Raw genomic sequence first — 23290 nt, 5'->3', positions numbered from 1 at the left:
CGACAGGATCCAACAAACAAAATCCAAGACTTGCCATTTCTTAAGCAAATGCGAATATAAAAAATTAAACATGCATAGGCATAGATTGGAAAAGACAATCTTCTTTCCTATTGTTTTCACACAACAATCGATCCAGTTTTCTAAAGGATCTAAGTTTTCAAAAAACAATAACAAAAAATCAGCATACAAGATAAATTTAATACCACATTTAGAATAGTACAATTTGCCTATTTCCCAATACAAAGAGAAATATAAATTAAACAATTTATTTTACTAAATGAAAATATCATTTACTTGCCAATTTTCCAAACGATACATTACTAAATTTCCAATGTTTCCAAATAATACATTATTTTATCATTTTCCTAAAAAAGATACTTCCTGCCTACAATAATAAAAATTTAACAATTAAATATTAATTAATATATATATATATATATATTAATTAATTCTTATTAATAATATATATATATATATATATTAATTCTCATTAATAAAATATATATTAATTTTTTATTTATTTTTAATATATTTTCATAGGTTATGGATTTTTTTATTTCTTTTATTTTCTGTAAAAATCAAACTCCCATTGCCAAGTTTATTCGGAAAATTTTCTGAGTGAAATAAGCACATAATGATTTTTTTCTTTTTTTATTGAGTGAAATAAGCAGGGAATGATTTGTTTTTTTTAAATTTTATTTTAAACTTATTAGAACTAATAAATTCAGTACCCAAACTTTGGGTATACACAGACCCAACATAACATATCTTTTATTTTTAGTTTTTTTCAATCAGAGATTATAAGAATCTCTTTTCCTAGAGATTATAAAAAAATCTCTTTTCCCAGCACTCTGAGAAAACAAAGTTTAATAAAATCACAGAGAATTTTATTTTTGTTTAAATAAAAATGTTTAATAAACTACAACCATCCATAAAATTATTTTCTGAAAAAAAATTTATACCAGGAACCAAAAAATGTCTATGATAGAACAAAGTTTTGAGAAAAACATAAAGTTTCCTAAATAATTCTTTCACAAAGCCTTAAGGGAAATTTATTAAACCAAAAATCTCTAATTTTCTCCATACACAGGAAGAACACAAAAATACATAGAAAGAAGAGATTCCCACAAATTTTACTAGCATGATTTTTCGTTTGACCATAAATTTGCGAATTCATGGAACAAGAAAACAAAACCCTTTCCCAAACCAGGAAACCCTTTCTCAAATTTAAACAACTTTAAAAACTCTCCAAACAGAGGTCTTTAAGAAAAATCAACGTCCAAAGAAGTTTTAAAACACCCAACCTGTGATAGCAATCTTGGATGAATACTCTACAAACAATCTGAATGAAACCTCCAAGCTCGAGTTCTGGTTTCCAATCTGGCCTCCAAAAATATCCCTTCCCCTTTCTCGTGAACTCACACGCATAATCTTAAAAATATTCAACCTCCACTTTTAGGTTGAAAAATGTTTTCTAATAAATCATAATATTTAATAATAATAAAAATTATTTTGCTAATTTCCAAAAAGTAAATGGGAAAGTTATTTGTAAAAATCATTTCTTTTATTTCTCTTTTCTCATGACATTTAATTAACTTTTCTAAAAGTAATTAAGGCAATAGTTTTAACTCTATTTTATTTTATTTTTTAAAAGGGCAAATAAATTAAATTAATTCTTATTTTTGAAATTTAAAATACTTTCTTTTAAATAAAATTCAAAAATCATTCTTTTCAACAAATCAATATATTAAACTTGCTTTTTTTAAAATTAAAATTGATTTTCTTAAATAATTGAGATCAACCTTTCTATTTTTTTTAAAAGGCAAGAGATCAAATTAATTCTATTTCAAATTAATTTAAATCTTTCCTTTCCAAAAGCATAACTAGGTAAATTAATCCATTAAAATTTACCATTTAATTTAAACTAGCTACCAATTTGAATTGAGCAATTCTAAATAATGATTAATCACATAAAGGGAACCTATTTAATTTAGCCCCTTAATTTTTAATGCATAAACACAACTTAACTAAACTAAATAAAAAAGGATTAATTACTCAATTTAACCACACACACAAAACACACAATCCAAGAAAGCGAACCGAACAGACGACCTGCATACCCAACCAAAGGAGTACTGATAGACGATTGACGATGCTCACTTGAGCACAACTAGGGTCAAATGAGGGTCTCCTGACCACCTAATCCAATTTCTAAGAGTTAATGAGGAACACTCAAACCTGTGAACCCAGATGGAGTCGAATCTCGCACCCATGCAGTACTGTACCTGCAATCTCCTGCAACCATGACCCACACATGCATATATGTATATATATTTAATAAGAGTGTTAGCCTGAGATTAATAGCATAATTTAGGATAATAATCAACTTACATATGAATTGATGTGACAACCACATCAACATGTACACACATTAATTAAAGCATATGACTATAACATGATTACATGATAACTAACCAAGATTAAAATTTTATTAGGGCAGGGGTACTACAATTAGTGCTAACTTCATCAATGTGTTGGGTTACTTTTCTTAAAGAAAAATCAGAAGCACTTAGAAAGTTTAAACTATTCAAAGCAATGGTTGAAAATGAAACCGGTAAGAAAATCAAATGCTTAAGATCAGATCAAGGAGGTGAGTTTACATCTAAGGAATTTAATACTTTCTGTGAAGTGAATGGAATTAGAAGACAACTATCAGCACCTCGAACACCTCAGCAAAATGGAGTTGTTGAAAGGAAAAATAGAACTATCTTGGATGTAGCTAGAAGTATGTTATCAAAAGCAAATCTAACCACATGTATATTGGAGAGAGGCATCAAGTACAATGGTCTATACATTCAACAAAGTTCAGATAAATGGTGAAACCGGTAAGACCCCTCATGAAATATGGTTCAGTATTACTCCTAATCTTAAATATTTTAGAATTTTTGGAAGCAAATGTTACATTACAAGAGATGAGTATATTGGGAAATTTGATCTTAGAAGTGATGAAGGAATATTTCTTGGTTATTCATCTAAAAGTAAAGCATATAGATGTTTTAACAAGAGATTGTAGAAAATTGTTGAGAGTACAAATGTAAAGATTGATGAACAATTTAGAGGAACTTCAAGGTATATAGATTTTGAACCGGCAATAGAAATTATAACAAATGAAACTACACCAAATCCACCGGTACAAAGTGAAGATCTAGTTACACCAATATCATCTGAAAATTCCACTGTGACTGAGGAGTAACTGTAGACAAAGACACCCCGGTATGTAAGATTGAATCATTCTGAAGATCAGATAATTGGAAACAGATACAAAGGAGTTATGACAAGAGGAAGATTGGCAAATGAAGAGGTATGTATTATTTCTCAAATTGAACCATCATCAATTAACGAGGCATGTGAAGATAAATATTGGACTTGAGCTATGGAAGAAGAATTAGAGCAAATTGAGAAAAATAACACTTGGACATTAGTTCCCTGACCTAAAGATAAAAATGTAATTGGAACAAAATAGGTATTCAGAAACACACTTAATGAAGATGGTAAGGTTATCAGAAATAAAGCAAGACTAGTGTGTAAGGGATATTCTTAAAAAGGAGTTGACTATAATGAAACCTTTGCATCGGTAGCTATAATTAAGGCAGTTAGATTATTTTTGGCCTTTTCAGTACATAAGAACTACAAAGTATATCAAATGGATATTAAATGTGCATTTCTGAATGGAGCTCTTGAGGAGAAAGTTTACATTGAGCAACTTGATGGATTTTCTTTGACAGATGACAAAGATATGGTTTGCAGGTTAAAGAAAGCTTTGTATGGATTGAAGCAAGCTCTAAGAGGTTGGTATGCAAGATTGGATAAGTATCTTTTGAAAATTGTTTTTCTAAAGGTAATGCTGATAGTAACTTATACTATAAAGTGACTAATGATGACATCTTGGCTATAGAAGTTTTTGTTGATGATATAATATTTGGAGGAGAAGATGCATTGTGTAAAGACTTTTCTATTAAAATGCAACAAGAATTTGAAATGTCTATGATTGATGAAATAAGATTCTTTTTAGGATAGCAGATTTCACAGACTGACAAAGGTATATTCTTGAGTCAACCAAAATACTTAGAACAATTACTTAAGAAATTTGGGATGGATAACTCTAAACTGGTAAGCACACCCATGACTACAAATGACAAACTATCTTTAAGAGATGAATCTACTCCTGTTAATCCAACAAGTTACAAATCTATGACAGGAGGTTTACTGTATTTAACACAAACAAGACCTGATATTATGAATGTAGTATGTATTGTTTCAAGATTTCAGAGTAATCCTAGAGAAAATCATGAATCAATAGTAATGTTTATGGAATTGTTAGAGAGGAAACAAGTAAATAATGCATGTAAACTACCTAAAGAAGTACACATTCACTATTTGAGTTGAGGTGAAATATTGCAAAGCATTTAAAGAAGATAAGAAAATATATAAATCATGTTTGTAACTCTATCTTTTTATAGTTTACAAACTTAAAGAGACAAAAATACCCAACAACATATAAATTAGATATACAAACTCAACAAATATAAACTTCTAAAATTAAAACTTGTGAACATCACCTCAAACCCCAAACCTATAATTTGAACAAATACACACATCTATAAAAATTTAAAGATAAAATATAAAACAAGGATGATTATAATGGAACCTATTAAAAATAAATAAAAGATATTTTTTTTAATTATATAGACCCCCCCAAAAAAGAAGCAATAATATGATTTGATTCTAGCAAATTTAGGCACATAACCAACATGTCACTTCAATGATATGGACATTCAAAATTCTTTGTAGCAAAGTCAGTTACAAATACTTTAACAATTTTCAATGTGTTTCTTTGTTGTTATTTGTATTTGTATTGGTTCTTTTATTTTCCTCTCATAGCACTGACAACCAATATCTATCAGAAGATCAACATATGCCTACTTTCTCTCATGCTATTCATAGAATAGGTAGGGTAGAGGGACCAGTAGTCATTAGTGTAATGCTCCACTAGGAAACCCCGAAGGGATAAATCTAAAACACATGAATGGAGTTCGTATAATTTTTTTTTTTAAATTAAACATAACATAATGATACAATGAGTTATCAAAAGCTCAGATAACACAACGGAATACTAAACAATACCTAAGGAGTTTCCCAAAATGATTTAGTAATCTAACATTTAACTCAACTCATGACATTTGATCCAATTAAGCATGTTAACTTAATTTCATGTTATTACTTTAAACAAGGGTATAATTTGTTCAGTAAATTTAAATTATAGATAATAGGACGTATTTATGCATTATTGTTGAAGATGTAGCTAACATGAGGAAATTCACTCATTAAAGTTAAAACATAGATAACATGTGGACGTTCATCCAATAAAGTTAAAAGATAGATAACTTAATGAAGTTCACCCGTTAGAGTTAAATTTTAGATAACATGATGGGTTTCTCCATTAAGGTTAAAATATAGATGACACAATGAGGTTTATCCCTTAGAGTTGAAACTATGGTTAACATGATTAAGTTCATCCAATAAATTTTAACCATTCATTATGTTCAATTTTATATTAAACACATGCCATGCATCTAATTTCATATCGTACTTTAGCTTCATAATAAACTAATGAATACTTTCCATGCATACTTAATGGCCCTATCGATACTGAATATATTCCATTAATCAAATCTACATTCTTTTATGATCCCTGTTACTGCATTTAATAAAATGACTACATACATGCATTTATGATTAATTTCATCTAATCTCCATTATACATTTTAACATAAAGCATCCATACGTGACAAATTATAAGGTAACATAAGAATGGAAAAACACCATATAACACCGAAATGATCTCGGAGTTCACCCCTAGTGGGCTACATCTCTGAGTCTACTCAACTGTAAGACCCCTCTGATACTTAACCAATAGTGAAGAATACATAAGGTTTACATCATTTACAATCCTATCATCAAGATGAACATAGCCAATAAAACATACAACCACATTGGTCCAATAAATACATAAATGATCCCTGAATAGGAAATGATCCAACTGAACATAATAAAAAAACAATAATAATATATCAACTGGAGCATCTGCAAAATTAAATCTTCACAACCCATCATAAGCATCCCATGGTCTAACATAGAACTCAGGGTCTCATGAAGGCAATAAACATTAGGATGAATCCACCATCAAGCCCCAATCAAAGGAAACACAACAACATACTGGCAAACATATTCAAACGAACTCCTAAAACCCAGGAATACACAAGGTTAAGCAAATGGATTTCAATAGGGTAGGATTACTCACTTGGTCAAACTAGATTTCATATGAGGTGTACTGGCTGACGATACTCTAACTAGAGACCTAAACAACTATGGTCAACCAGAAACCAACATTCAACACCCACATAAGGGACATGACTGGTTACAACACCACCACAAGACAATAGTCAAAACTCGAGATGAAGGACAGAAACAGGTACGCAATTCAAACTTACGACAAGATCCAACAAATAAAATCCAAGACTTGCCATTTCTTAAGCAAATGCGAATACAAAAAATTAAACATGCATAGGCATAGATTGGAAAAGACAATCTTCTTTCCTATTGTTTTCACACAACAATTGATCTAGTTTTCTAAAGGATCTAAGTTTTCAAAAAATAATAACAAAAAATCAGCAAACAAGATAAATTTAATACCACATTTAGAATAGTACAATTTGCCTATTTCCCAATACAAAGAGAAATATAAATTAAACAATTTATTTTACTAAATGAAAATATCATTTACTTGCCAATTTTCCAAACGATTATGTCAAATTATCATGAAAATATCATTTACAGGTTATGGATTTTTTTATTTCTTTTTGTTTTTGTAAAAATCAAACTCCCATTGCCAAGTTTATTTGGAAAATTTTCTGAGTGAAATAAGGACATAATGATTTTTTTCTTTTTTTATTGAGTGAAATATGTAGGGAATGATTTGTTTTTTTTAATTTTATTTTAAACTTATTAGAACTAATAAATTCAGTACCCAAACTCTGGGTATACATAGACCCAACAAAACATATCTTTTATTTTTAGTTTTTTTTAATCAGAGATTATAAAAATCTCTTTTCCTAGAGATTATAAAAAAAATCTCTTTTCCCAGGACTCTGAGAAAACAAAGTTTAATAAAATCACAGACAATTTTATTTTTGTTTACATAAAAATGTTTAATAAACTACAACCATCCATAAAATTATTTTCTGAAAAATAATTTATACCAGGAACCAAAAAATGTCTGTGATAGAACAAAGGTTTGAGAAAAACATAAAGTTTCCTAAATATTTCTTTCACAAAGCCTTAAGGGAAATTTATTAAACCAAAAATCTCTAATTTTCTCCATACACAGGAAAAACACAAAAATACACAGAAAGAAGAGATTCCCAAAAAATTTACCAGCATGATTTTTCCTTTGACCATAAATTTGCAAATTCATGCAACAGGAAAACAAAACCCTTTCCCAAACCAGGAAAACCTTTCTCAAATTTAAACAACTTTAAAAACTCTCCAAACAGATAGCAATCCTGGATGAATACTCTGCAAACAATTTGAATGAAACCTCCAAGCTCGAGTTCTGGTTTCCAATCTGGCCTCCAAAAATATCCCTTCCCCTTTCTTGCGAACTCACACGCATAATCTTGAAAAATATTCAACCTCAACTTTTAGGTTGAAAAATGTTTTCTAATAAATCATAATATTTAATAATAAAAAAAATTATTTTTCTAATTTCCAAAAAGTAAATGGGAAAGTTATTTGTAAAAATCATTTCTTTTATTTCTCTTTTCTCATGACATTTAATTAACTTTTCTAAAAGTAACTAAGGCAATAGTTTTAACTCTATTTTATTTTATTTTTTAAAAGGGAAAATAAATTAAATTAATTCTTATTTTTTGAATTTAAAATACTTTCTTTTAATTAAAATTCAAAAATCATCCTTTTCAACAAATCAATATATTAAACTTGCTTTTTTTTTAATTAAAATTGATTTTCTTAAATAATTGAAATCAACCTTTCTATTTTTGTTAAAAGGCAAGAGATCAAATTAATTCTATTTCAAATTAATTTAAATCTTTCCTTTCCAAAAGCATAACTAGGTATATTAATCCATTAAAATTTACCATTTAATTTAAACTAGCTGCCAATTTGAATTGAGCAATTCTAAATAACGATTAATCACATAAAGGGAACCTATTTAATTTAGTCCCTTCATTTTTAATGCATAAACACAACTTAATTAAACTTAATAAAAAAGGATTAATTACTCAATTTAACCACACACACAAAACACACAATCCAAGAAAGCCAACCAAATAGACGACCTGCATACGCAACCAAAGGAGTACTGACAGACGACTGGCGATGCTCACTTGAGCGCAACTAGGGTCAAATGAGGGTCTCCCGACCACCTAATCCAATTTCTAAGAGTTAATGAGGAGCACTCAAACCTCTGAACCCAGATGGAGTCAAATCTCGCACCCATGCGGTACTATACCTGCAACCTCCTGCAACCATGACCCACACATGCATATATGTATATATATTTAATAAGAGTGTTAGCCCGAGATTAATAGCATAATTTAGGATAATAATCAACTTACATATGAATTGATGTGACAACCACATCAACATGTACACACATTAATTAAAGCATATGACTATAACATGATTACATGATAACTGACCAAGATTAAAATTTTATTAGGGTAGGGGTACTACAATTAGTGCTAACTTCATCAATATGTAGCCATAATATGCAATATTATAAGACCATTTTTTTTATAAATGTAAAATAGATACTTAGTTATCTACAACTAAGGTTTGAAGGTGTGACTCATCATGCAACTATCAAAATAATGCATCTATTGTGAAGTGTCCAAAAAATGACATTTTAAAGATTCGACCAAAACTTAATCTAAAAATGTCTAGTAACTGAGAAAATATATATCATTTTTTGTTAGTAAAATATCATATTTTTATTTAGAGTATAACATATGGAACATAAATGGACCTAATATATATTAGTAACCATAAATAATTGTTATATCTAACTTATAAATCCAACATAAATGAATTAATAGTTGAACAAAACAAAAAATATTTGTTGTTGAAAAAAAAAACACATTATTATATAAAATACAACTTATATCCAAGGCAAATGGACCAATAGTTGAACACTAAATATTTTTGAAAATCCTTCTCATTTCATGAAAATATACAAGTTATTTTTTGTTCTCACCTTTTATATTTGTGATAGGATAAATTATTAATATGAAATAATCCAATGACCATACATTGCTACCCCAATAGTTGTACACATAGGAATACTATTTTTTCACTATGACAACAATACTTGCTTAAGCAAGTATCTTATTTAATTATATGAGAATCTTATTTTTCAAATGACACAATTATAGTGGATAGTTATGATACTTTTTTTCAATAAAAAAAAAATTTATTTCGCTTCTTAATGAACATATATTTGTACTTTTTATATAACATGATAGTCCTAAAAAATAATGCACAAGAATTTTTACTTTTGAGCCTAAATATTGATCATTTTATTTTTATTGTGTCATCTATCAAAGTTCAAGGTCTAGGGTTTAGGGTTTGTGAATATCTGAGTAAGTCTTGTGAAGAAAAAAACCCTAACCTTTGTGGTTACCTTTTTCCACTTAGGCTGAGGGTTGGTTACCATTGGCAGTGTCATTTTATTTCCTAAGTGCTAAGTTATGTTTGACATGTCCATCAAATTTTCCCAAGTCTAAAAATTCTAAGTATTTTAGCTGGTAGATAAAGGCAGGTTAGATCTAACAACCCATGCTTCCCCATGGTCGAAAGTGCAGGGAAGATAAAAACCACAACATCACGAGATGATGCCACGTGCCTTCAGTGGAGATGGGCAAACTGGCAATGTGACTTTTCAAAAAATTCTTGTTGCAAGTTCTTAGGAACTAAAGACTTGTTTACTGATGGTCCTATCAATTGGCACATGTTTCAAATGGACAGTGATGTTATGATCTGGGCGAAAAAGGTGCTCGACTTTTAATTTGCAAAGGTTAGCGGGCATTGTTTTTGAACAGTAAAGTGCAAACATATCTGATGGTCCTCGTATCCCCATGATAAAATTTGTAAGAAGATTATGGACTGCAACATCACAAGATGATGCCACATGTCCCAGGCTAACAAGGAAGACCAAAGGTGGGGCCACTGATAGTGCTAGGTTAAGAGATGATATGGAACTAATTTGTCACAAGTTTAATGGGTCCACAAGCACCGATGGAAGGTCAATTGCCACATTGACCATTAATGATCATTTGATTTTTCTAGGATGGGCAGGATCAATGACTAAGTTTTAAATTGATTTTTTTTAAAGGCCCATTGACGGTGTTGGTTGTCACCCACACAGGAAAGATAGGATGAGAAAAATGTAGACTTGTTGACTTGGAGAAGATAGCGACAAGTTGGGACACTTAGATGCTGACTCATTCCAGAAGGATTGTTTTTAAGTTTTTCTTCTAAGTTGAAATTGATTACATGGGCAAGTATGATATCTTAGAGGCATGTAAGGACTGGGATAGCTTTAGGTTTAGATATGATGGATCACAAGTTCCCTGATGAATTCATACATAACCCATTGACAAAATTTTTGAAGTAGAAGACTGTACACTCAAGAAGGAATAATATCAAAACAAAATTATTCATGTAAGGTGAACATATGCAAGAGATCGATGGCCTAAAGATGACAGTGAGCATGATTTTCTAGAATCCATAGCTGGCAAGATGAGTAGTAAATATTGGGATGATGATTCTTCACATAAATGAGCACTAACATTTTGAGTTGAATTTCAATTATAAATTTAGTAGGATGGTGATAAATGGGTAGAAAAGGATACAATATTCTTCATTTTCTAAGAGCAGTTTTCATCAAAACAGAAGATGGTATTTGAGTAGGATTATGCATGGAGTCATTGCATATTTTTTGACATTGGATGGATGTTTTTTCTTTGGTATAGGGTTGCTCATTGTTAGAGGGGTTGTAAAAGTTTGGAGGATTCTCAAAGGGGGCATGAAAGTCTTTTCTTATCAGAAAAAACCACCTATGACATATTCTTTGTTCTTACTCTACAAATTGTTGGGAGAGTGTTTGAGGAAGAAGCTCACAAGGAATTCAAACAAAGATTTGTTTGAGTAAGGGGTGGAAACTAGTCATCTCTAAAATGATATGGAAGCTACAATACCTTCTCAACATATTATGTCTACCCTCAAGCTCCTCTTTCGACTTCCTTTGATCCAGGGCATAAAGGTTGGAGATCTTCCTCTAGTTTGGGGGCAATTTTACTTCTTGCCAGGATTTGGTTTCCTTTCCAATAAGGGAAACATTGTGTAGAACATACTGAGCATCTGAGGGTCCATCTGAAGGTGTCAGGGTGATATTGGTATGACTCAAGTATTTTTGTTTCTACTGATAATCAGTTGAAGATTTTGGTTCCACCCCATCATTGGTACCAACATATGGATAAAGGAATATTTTGTAATAGAATAATGTACAACCTCTTTGGCTTAATTTTTTGGTGACATGAGTCCTTAGGCCTGAATCTTGTTGCTCTCATTTTCTCTATAAAAGGGAAATCAAGGCCATAAGAAAAGGTTCTAAAATATCTGAAGAGTGTCTTTTTAGGTAGGTCTAGACTGTAGGATTAGGTTCCATTAGTTTTGGGAAGTCATGGGAAAATAGGAGGAACTATAATGTCATTTTGCAGAGAAAAAGTAAGATATAGTTTCCAATTTCATATTTCAAGTGGGTTATTTTGTAAATGAAATTTTGTCTGTTATTTGATAGAAGATAACTTATGAGATTAATACATATACATTTTAAAATATTTCCTCTCATGTGTGTGACTTTATTCTCTTTTAAGTTAATGGAATCAAGGGTTTGATTTACTTATTGCATTGTTATGATGTATGTAATTTTATATTCTATTATTTAATCCAAGGGGTTAATTAAAATGCTTGAATGAAGCTACAAAGAGATAACTCTTGTATTAAGATTTGATAAGTAGTTCGGGTAAGAAATTGTAGATAGAACGATATTATAAGTCATTGTCATTTAAGATTAAATCCGCCATTAGATAAGTTTATATCAAATTTTAGTAATTTTCTAGAGAGTCTGTAGCCCAATGGATAAGGCACTGGCATTTTCTAGTAGATGTCACTAGATTTTCAGTTTCTTGTCTACTTTATTTGTGACTTGTTATAAATCTTTTAAGTATCAAAACATCATTTCTAAGCTTTTATGTATTTTTGAGTTGTCCTGCACATCTCATGCTCTAGTTAGGTCGAGGATCACTGAAGGATTTGCCATCCTTGAGAATTATCCCTTTTTGTTGAGCCTTTTTATGAGATAATCTACTTTGTTTCAGTAAATTCTTGTTGGTGTAGAGATCAGGAAGTTCATTGCAGGGATTAACCTCCTGGGTTTTGCAAAGCCCAAAGTGTAGAAGGATCTTATATCCTTATTAAAGTTGGTCCAAGTCTCTATGATATTGATAGTTGGAAGTGTCTTTCCATAGATATTTTGAGGAATCAACTTGGTTTCTCCCTTGTAGCAGTGTAAACCCATTCATTTTTTGGGAACCAACATAACATTTACAAGTTCTTATGTGTTCAAGTATAGGTTTATTTTGACCAACATTTGGTTATTTTTTTATTTACATGTATACTATTTATTTATAATATATGTTTTAAATTTGTGGTAAGATTAGATATTATGTGCACATTTGCTATAATGACTATTGGACCTCGTTCAAATATTGTTCCCTCTCCCCTATGCTAACAATGTGTAATCCTATTTATGTAGAATAAAGTATGCAAACAACTCTTTTGGAATCAAAATTTTGATGAAATCAAAGTTTCCATGAACTTTATAGTCTAAATGCGTGAAGGAATAATCCTTCAAGATGATGACCAAAATTTGAAATAACAATCATACAAGAGTCTCAAGACTTCTTGTTATAGTAGCAAGGGTTGTAACACATCATAGAGAAACAAATTTGATTGGGATATTAGATAGTCAACCATGCAACTTCTTTACAATCCAAAGCAATGAAAGTTTAAAAGAACTGTTCAACTTCATTAAGAGATTAATTATCCTCAACTTCTATTGCACATACCATATCTTGAATATCTTTTTTTCTCCAAACACTATTAGATAAACATCTTTCAAGAATAAAAAAATAGTTACAAAGTTTAGGGCACCAACCAAAGGAGCACCAACCCCTACCTGATTTATGGGCTACAACCCAAAGGAGCACCAACCTCTAACTTTAGGGCACCAACCCAAGGAGCTACAACCCCTGCACCGAGCTATAACTTAGTGTACACAATGTAAGAATAAAATACATAAGTGATTATCTTGTTACAAGTGAATCTTGCAGACATTATACATATCTTATACTCTTGGTGAAATACCTTCTCTCCCTTAGCGACTCACTCTTCTTCCTACTCTACACCTGTTGCTTCTCTATTGGATCTACACCTCAGTCTCTACACATCACCAATATCACACTATGTCGATTCTCTCCCTTCCTTCTCTGTAGTCTCCTTCACTCCTACTCTGCCGGTATAAGAACAATCAGTTCTTCTCTCCAACCAGTTGAAAGCTTCAACCAGGTTCACTCTCAATCCCACTCTCTTCTTAGATGCTCGTTGAGCACTTGGCTGATCTTGTTCTTACTTGTAGAAGTCTTCCACTTTGCAACAAAATAATATTCTCCTATTCAGCAACAACATTCTTCCTTTTCTGTCATATAGTTATAGACTAGCTTTCCCTCCAAAAACCAATTCAAAAACTAGGCAGTTAGGGTTTCCTCACCATTCTCGAGGAAAACCAAATCCAATCAGATCTTGCACAATCTAATCTTTCTGACTTCTGAATGCAAAACTCTGCCATGGTCGCAGCTCCTGGATCATGCCTTCCCTTTCCGACGACTTTCTTTTTACCCTCATAGCTAATCCCTTGGTGAATCATGAAAGATCTGTCATGTTGTTTCCTTCATCACCTCAATCTTCTCAATCTCTCTTAGCTGACTCATAGTTGTCTTCCAGACCTCAAGCCTCATACCCCCCCAATAGCTCTACGACATGTCCCATGATTTGGGTGACTTTTCATTAAAGCTGACCAACCCTGCAATAATCCTGTCAATGTACATTCTATCTTAATCCAAACGCAAGTTTGCCATGTTGACTCCATGTCGACTATCTGCTAGCTTGGAACTTCAAGTTGGTCCAAGTAGGATCACCGACCAACCACCCTATCGGTTCCTTACTTCTTCCAGTTTGCTAACCCTTCTGGTTTCAACCATTCTACTAGTTACCTTATCATATTTGCTCTCATCTTGACATGTCGATGGAACACACAAACTGGTCTCTAGACTGGTAAATCCAAAGTATGCTCATTCCCACAAATGGGAAATATTCTACAACTACACCTTGCTTATATAACTGATGGACTCATATACCGGTGACCACTCTTGATAACACCATGTCATCAACCTTCACAAAACTCCTATCTTCTTTCATTGAGGTCAGATTCCTATGTTTACACCTACTCAACCATTCTTCCTGATCAATGTTGCTTCTTCCTCTACCGATTTGTCAAGGTGACAAACACTTCAAACTTCCTCTGACTCTTCTCATGATGACTAGGAGTCTTGTTTTTCTACAACCTTACAACATATTGGGTCATTCTTCTCTTCCAGTGTTGGAGTGATTCAGATAACATTCTGCCTCTTCATCACAAGCAACCGTTCAAAACACTTCTTCATCTCATCACACAAGTCAGGCACTTACTTGTATATTGATGAACTCTGAGGTCATCTTCCTTACCTTTACCGGTGTTTAGCAACACAAGGTGATATCCAAGCTATCACATCCTATACTCCTTCATAACAATTTTGCACATACATCTCTTCTACCGATGGTCACCCCATACTGGTTGACATCAATGACAACACAATGCCAACATAGGTCACTTGGCATCTACTTGAAAGAAATGAATTGACTTCTATATAATTGTCTAAGAAAATAAAATATGTAAAGTTTATTCATTGAGTTCTCATTGGTAACTCCTACTACCATTGTCATACATGATTTTGAAATTCAGTTTTTTCACTCCTACATACACCATTTCCTCATAAATTTCAAAATATTAAGTATTTAAAATCAATTTTTAGAACATAATTGTAACTGGGCTCTTGTTTATTGGTTATAATAGACTAAATAATTAAATTTACTTTTCACATCTACAAAGTACTTATTGATAGAAAAATACATCAACATTCAAACATTTTTGGGGTTGATGCAAGATTCATCTTGCACTTCTAAATGCTCCTACATTGCCCAACTAGGGTAAGAATTTTTTATAATATTTTTCTAACAAAATATATTTGGATAGTGCAACCACCTTTCTAAGTCATAAACAACCTTCATTGAACTCCACTAATGCAAAAAAAATGAATTAAAATATTTATTCATTCTCCTTTCCCAACATTTAGTACAAACAGTCATTATCCTTCTTGACAAATTCTTTTATTCACTCCTCCTCATGAAAGTTAATTCACTATATTTTTTTATCCTCTTAGTGCATATTCCTATCTCTATCTCTATTGTAGGATTCAATCCATTGTAATCAAGCCACATCTACCCAAATACATATGAACCATTGGCTATAACAATTACATAAACTATGAATTGATAATGTCATGATAACAAAAACATATCATTTGCAGTTCCTCTTTATCCATATTTTATTCTTCTTTTCTCTTCTAAATTCACATTTTTTACTACAAATAGCACCTCATATAGAACCAACTAAGCATCATTACCAAAATTCAACAATATTACCCCTGATTTCAGTTGTTCTAGACTTCTCTACTTATTATTCACCATCATATGTGTATGAAAATAAATTTCATGAAAAATATGAAAATTAGAGAGATTATTTTACTTCTTCCCTCTTTACTTTTTCTTCTTGTTATTTTTCTCTATCATCTTCTTTTTAACATAGTTGTATCATCCCTTTATTTTTTAAAGGAGTGACTAGTATTATAACCACACTTTTATTTGTTTCTATAATACTTTCTCTTTTATAAACCTCTACTATAACTTTAAAAAAAATATGTACTATATTTTTTTCTCTTTATTCATTAATTCTTGTTATATTACCTTTATTGTTGCATACATTCTCAACCACTAGCACCTTCATGGCTTTACTAAGACATGTTGTTGAAACACTATTAACTTTATCTTCTTCCTTTCTATCACAAATTTATTTATTTTCTTTAATTTCTTTGATATCATCAACATGGCACTCTCCTCTTTCTTCCTCATATTTTAATACATAGATAGGTTCTCCTACTTGAAAATCATCATTAGGAAGATAATATGAGTTACTCTAATAAGTATTTACACTACTCTTCTTTTCTCTTTTCCAAATCGACTCTTAAATTATTTTAATTTGATTAAAAATTATTTAAAGTTAGCTCTTAATCTTATTTTTCCCCTTACAAGTAGAGAAATTTTATAAGTCCATCCTTATTTGAATTTCATGGTCTTGATATCTTTCATCTTCAAGAAATCCTATCAAAAATTATAAAAAAATTGCATGTTGTAGACACATTTACAAGAACAAAAATTAGACAACACCAACTATATTTCACTAAATATTTGAATTTATTTAGATAGAAAGCCCATCATAACCAAAGAGTTTATATAGAATTAAACAACAAAATATAAATGAAATTGTCAAAAGTAATTCTAGGAACATCTAAAAATGTCAACAAAGAATATAGAGATAAGAATAGAAAATGAAACTATAGGTGCAGTATAATAGATAAGCCCAATTATCTAGTTCATGTCTATAATTTCTCTTCCCATTGGAGAAGGTTACTATTCCTCTTTTCTTTGTCCTTCCACTATTCATTGTAGCAGGGCCCATTCTTTTGATCTTATTCTCAATCTCTATAGTAACTGCCACAACTTGCATAACACATTTCTCTATGAGGTAATAGTTGACCTTTATCAGGTACTCAATACTTCCTTCAAACTTTCTAATTTATTCCCTATTTCTTTCATATCCGAGACAATTTTAAGGTATCTCTAGGTTCTTCACTCATGTATTGAGGTCCTCAATCTCCACAGGTATCCTCTACTAGTAATAAAACTCCTTGAATTTTCCTTTAACATTTAGATCCTCATCTTCCCCATTATCATTAAGGCCATTCAACACTTCCAAAGCTTAACTAAATTGATTTTCCATTAGGGGGAGTAGCATAGAGATTCCTCTAAAATAAAGTTTGGTGGTCATCTTAAGTTTCTTGGCTACTTACAGAGCCAGTTTCATCAAATTTAGAATCCTCTAAATTATCTACACTCTTCTCTTCTATGGTTCATTCTTAATAGCCTCAATAATTTTTGTAGCCATACTAGTACATTCGGCGCTGATTTTCGATAGCCGTTTGTTGGATTTGCAACGAATTTTCATCGGAGTGCTAATAAAATCAACCATCGAAAACTCAACGTCAGATTGTTCGACGATACCATGCACGTCGGAAATACGACAATCCAATGGACTCTGTCGATGGTCAAAGAAGTCATCGAAATCAGTACATTTTGTCACAAAGCCAATGATGATTTGGAACTTCACACCGATGGTGATGCTATTTATCCAACACTTGCATCGTTAGTCCATTCAGAGACATCGACGACCATCCGACTATGAAGTGTCATCACACATACAACATCCTTATTGGATGTTTGTGTCATTTGAGTTAGAAGTGCGATGACTCTAGAACATTTCACCGATGAGAATGGTATATGTCTGCCGATTACATTGTCGGTCGAAAGTTTGGTATTCGTCGTAATTCTGACAATGATAATTTTTATCAAAAAAGAATAATTATTATCTATGAGACCCAGCGATGTCTCATCGATATAAAAGAGCCATCGAAGGAAGGAAATGCCGATGAATTCTAGAAAGGACTCACTGAAGATAATAACTTCATCGACAAAAGATATCGAAGAAAGTAAAGAGGGTCTTCATCAATGGGAAAAGTTCTTGAGGAAATAATACTATCGGTGCAACATAAAAAGGACCCACCGAAAGGAGCATTTTCATCAAAAAAATAATATCGATCCGAATTCAAAAGGTATCGATGAGACCCAGCGATGTCTCATCGATATAAAAGAGCCATCGAAGGAAGGAAATGCTGATGAATTCTAGAAAGGACTCACCGAAGATAATAACTTCATCGACAAAATATATCGAAGAAAGCAGAGAGGGTCTTCATTGATGGGAAAAGTTCTTGAGGAAATAATACTATCGGTGCAACATAAAAAGGACCCACCGAAAGGAGTGTTTTCATCGAAAGAATAATATCGATCCGAATTCAAAAGGTATCGATGAGACCCAGTGATGTCTTATCGATATAAAAGAGCCATCGAAGGAAGGAAACATCGATGAATTCCAGAAACGACTCACCAAAGATAATAAATTCATCGACAAAAGATATCAAAGAAAGAAGAGAGGGTCTTCATCGATGGGAAAAGTTCTCGAGGAAATAATACTATCCATGCAACATAAAAAGAACCCACCGAAAGGAGCATTTTCATCGAAAGAATAATATCAATCAGATAAAAGGAAGCTACATCAATAAAAGATATCGATGAGGATATTGGTTTCGAGGAGGTTAAAAGGCATGTTCTTGATATGCATGGTTTTGCCAATGTAACTTTATAGGTGAAGAATGATAAGGGAAAATAAAGAAAAGCTTAAGTGAGATAATAGATTCATTCATCGATGGGGCATAGTGATATCGATGAAAGAAGTATTTTGATGGAAAAATAAAGGAGGACAATGAAGCCCAAGGTTTCTTCAATATAAGACCCGATGGATATCAGATATGTTTTGATGAGGAGACAGCCATATTGACCGAGTACAGTATTTTGATGAAGGGAAAAAATACTTGATCAAAGTAATATTCAAAACAAAAGTATTGTTGATAGAAACAAAGAGATCGATGGACTAAAGAAACAAATGATCGAAAGACATATCCTCATCAAAATGATTATTGATTGCCACAAAAATTAGAAACAAATCCTAGGGAAGGTCACATTGCCATTAAATTCAAACGTGTGCCCGAGTGACCGTTGTCCAAACTACCATTACTAACTAATTAAATACACCATAAGTAGTGGATCAACATCAAAGGACACAACATTAAGGAATTCATAGGTGACAAACTTAAAGCAGGAATTGGGCGAATTCACAAATAAAGCTCAGTAATTCCAAGTAAGTTGTTTGCACATAGACCTCTTTTTTAAAATTCAAATGAAATCATCATCTAAAACTAATAAGACCAGAAAGGGAAAAGAACCTATCGCTACAGAAGAAAGACCTAAAAGACAGAAAAGGGAAGGGCATTCTTTGGCCCAGGACCTAATTGACTAGTGGCCACCATCTAGTTTGACATCCAAGAAGATTAGAGCTGATGAGGAAGGCCTGGAGGATTGGTTTGAAGATCTTGGAGACATATGGACAGAATTGAGAGGGTACAAATTATTCATATATGGGTACAATAGAAGAGTTGCCCCTCAACCTATCAACAATTTATGGTGATTGAACTTAGGAAGGTTAACTGTGGCTAATGTATTCGTGAATGTGTAGCTCATGAAGACATTGGCAAATAATTATGACCCTAAAACCATGACCATATATAACTACATGGGTGAGCCAATTCTTGCAATCACAAAGGAGGTTATTGACACTGTGTTCGAGTTGGATTGGGGATTTGAAGAATTGATTGACCTCAAGAAGTTAACAAGTGAATATTTCAATCTAGAGTACATTTACAAAATGTGGAGACTCCCTATACATAGACCTAGGAATGTAGGCTCCTTAGTGCCACTAGGTAAGGATGACAAAGCTCCCTATGATGTCAACTCTTTCCATCCATATTTCAAGTATACCTATTACTATGTTGCCCAAGTGCTAGGGATAAAAGCCCATCCTTTGACGGATATTGTAGCCATGGTCATTTGTGCCAATTTGCAGTCTAAGGACCCCCGCTTCTTTGATTTTTCTTCGTATTTGGTTGAGGTTTTGAATCATGGGTTAGAAAATTTAAAGGGGGATGTCATCAATGTCCATTTCAAGCATTATTCCTTACTTATGCATATGCTATTGTATGTGGGCCAAGATGAAGGGTTATGGCTAGAAGGGTTATGTATTAGGACATATGACAATGCTAGGATGAGAAAACTAGTGCAACTATGGGTTTCTTCATGGGACAAGAGGTATGTGAATAATCAATATTGGCATTTTGAGGAGTTCTTTGTCAAGCCATTATATAGACTATTGGGACGCCCATGCAATCATTCCCTTGCACCAGAGGTTCAAAGATTCCTAAGACTAAAAGATTTCACTGAAGATCCCCTCAATTGAACACAATTGGGGAGATTGGTATTGTTTTTTAGATTGCACACAAGTCAGGGTATATGGGTTCTAAGGGAGACCATACTTACTACCACTTACAGTCCCTAACAAAGAGGCTTATCTAGAAATTGTGAGGAAATTGTCAATAGTGAGTATAGAACATCTGACAAGCCATGGGAAACAATCAATTGTACCTGGGTTGTTAGTACTTTTAGATTTTATTGTGAAAAGTTCAAAGAGTTATGACATGGCTATGGGGGATCCAAGGCCCAATTTCAATCCTAAAGGATACATAAGGATAACTCAGTCATCACAGAAGTTGAAGGCTGGAGAGCATAAATCTTACCTACCGGATAACCTCATTAAGAACATTGGTAGAAAAGAGGCCAGAGTGAAGTGAATTAAGTTTGAGAAAGCAACACAAGCTTATAAATGGAAGCTTTTTAGAAGGAAAATGGATGAGAACATGCTAAAAAATATTGAAGACCCCTTGGAGTTGGCCAACAAACTTATGGAGCATGAATTGGAAATACTTGAGGGAGTCTCACCTCATGTTTTTAGGGATTACATTGATACTATTAGGAATACAGAGCCTTTGGCTCATATGTCTCCTGCTTGTACATCTAGCATCATTCCATTCACTCCTTGAGAGGATTACCCCCCTAATTATGGAGAGGATACAGTGATAGACTTGGCAACAGGACAACTGAATGTCTGAGAAGTTGCTGACATCAGATTCTTGGAGCATGAGGATTTCATTGCTGATAGTGACTTCATTTCTTCCAAGGAGTTCACCGCATTCCTCTATCAACATAAAGGATCTCAAATTAGGAATAACATGAGAAATACTAAAGAAGAGTAGTAGCTTCAAAAGTTACAATAGGAGATGGATCTTGTGATGAGAGAAATGACACCTAAGAAGGGAAGACGGTTGCTTAAGGAAGCTGGTGTGCTATTATACTCTGTCTGGCACATGAACTCTGCCTTGTTGTTTGATGGATTCCTCAAGAAATAGGACCCAAGTAAGCAAATGATTCCAAAAGAGATTGATAAACTCTTTAGAGGATCAGGATATGATCCAGATCAGAAGGCTCTTCTACAGTGGGCTATCTATCCCAAAGATAAAAGATCTATATTGGTTGATACAGAAGAAACTTTTGGACATTTGATGGTGCAGCAAGTTGGAAAGATTGACCCTAGAACAACTGCCAAAATAAATTTGGATGTTGCTAAACTGAACCAAGATCAGATAGAGTTTCTGGTCTGAGAAAATTCTACATACAAAATCCTATATGAGAAAACCGATGAAGAAAAATAGAGGCTGCAAGAAAGATTGCTTCAGATTGATACAGGTACTAGTCAAACAGTGATGACATACGGTGTTGATAGAGATGCCATGGATGCCTTGACAAATGCTATGTATTGGAGGAACAGGGTCAAAAAGACATCTTGGCAAGTAAAAAAGGAACAACAAAAGATGGATAAGTTAGTTCTCAAGGTCGTTAAGCATAGATTCAAAAGTATGGTGTAGGTTGCAGAAATCTATTGGAAGACATACACTGGAATAGTCAAATCTTTGAAAGAGCATGAAAGGCTCAGGTCTTGGTTGGAAGGTATGATGAATGACAATAGTCTGATGAATCGAGGTGAGAAAAGTAAAGCTGAGGCTTACTTGAAGTCCCATGATGAATTGGCAAATCAATTAAGGAAAGAGCTTCAGAGGTTGGATGATGGGAATACCCCTAGAGTGCCCTCTTTTTACAGTAATGGTGAGTTAGTATCATTAGAACAGTGGAAACAAGAGTTCAGTGATGAGAAGAATCAAGCAGTAGTAGAGTTGGATTGGGACAAAGAATTGTCACTTTGTGTTAACCATAATCTATCCAATCATTTCTAGACAGAACGCGACATGAGGACACTAAACAATGACATTCTAATGTATAAAGATGATAAGTACATTGAACACATAGGAATGCTGAACTTGTTTATCTTCTAGTTTGTTAACAAAAGTGATAATTAATAGTTATGTGCTGAAAAGCCATGATGCTTGGTGACAATGTATACTCTCATATAAATGAGGGAATTTTTGTAACATTAAGGATCATTAGAGAAGAAGTAGAATATAGCCTCAAGCTTACTATTGTACCATTTTGCGAACACACATAATATAATCAGTCATCTTTCTATAGGCAATTACTTGTGATATTATCTAAAGGAGATAAGGTTACTTTTGTTCTTCCAGTAAAACTCCGTGTTTCATATTGTGGATTTGAATAAAAAATTTAGTTGCGAATATAATTTTGTATATAGTGCGCCTGCATATTAGCTCAACCATGGTGTGCTAGCATATGTATATAGTTTTGTTTATAGGTGGAAAGCCTGAGGTTCAATGTCAAACTTGGTTGCTCTGATACCATATGTAATATTTCATTAATTCTATACTTAAAGAAAATAAATTGTGATCTATATTAAGATAAAAAATTGAGCATTTCAAAATAAAACATAACTACTTCAGTTGAAGGGAAAAACTAACTAAATGTTCTTCAACATAATAAGAATCTAACTAATTTATCTAAAAGGAAGGTAATCTTTTAATGATAAAAAACATTGAACAAATATTATTAAGCTAATCAATATGAGAAAGGAATTCAAATGGCAAGTTTCATTTTTTAGGGAAGAGATAAAGGTTCAGAGGTTATAATT

This window comes from Cryptomeria japonica, chromosome 11 (genome assembly GCF_030272615.1).
Source record: "Cryptomeria japonica chromosome 11, Sugi_1.0, whole genome shotgun sequence".
Classification (NCBI taxonomy): Eukaryota; Viridiplantae; Streptophyta; class Pinopsida; order Cupressales; family Cupressaceae; genus Cryptomeria; species Cryptomeria japonica.
Note: the sequence above shows the minus strand (reverse complement) of the source record.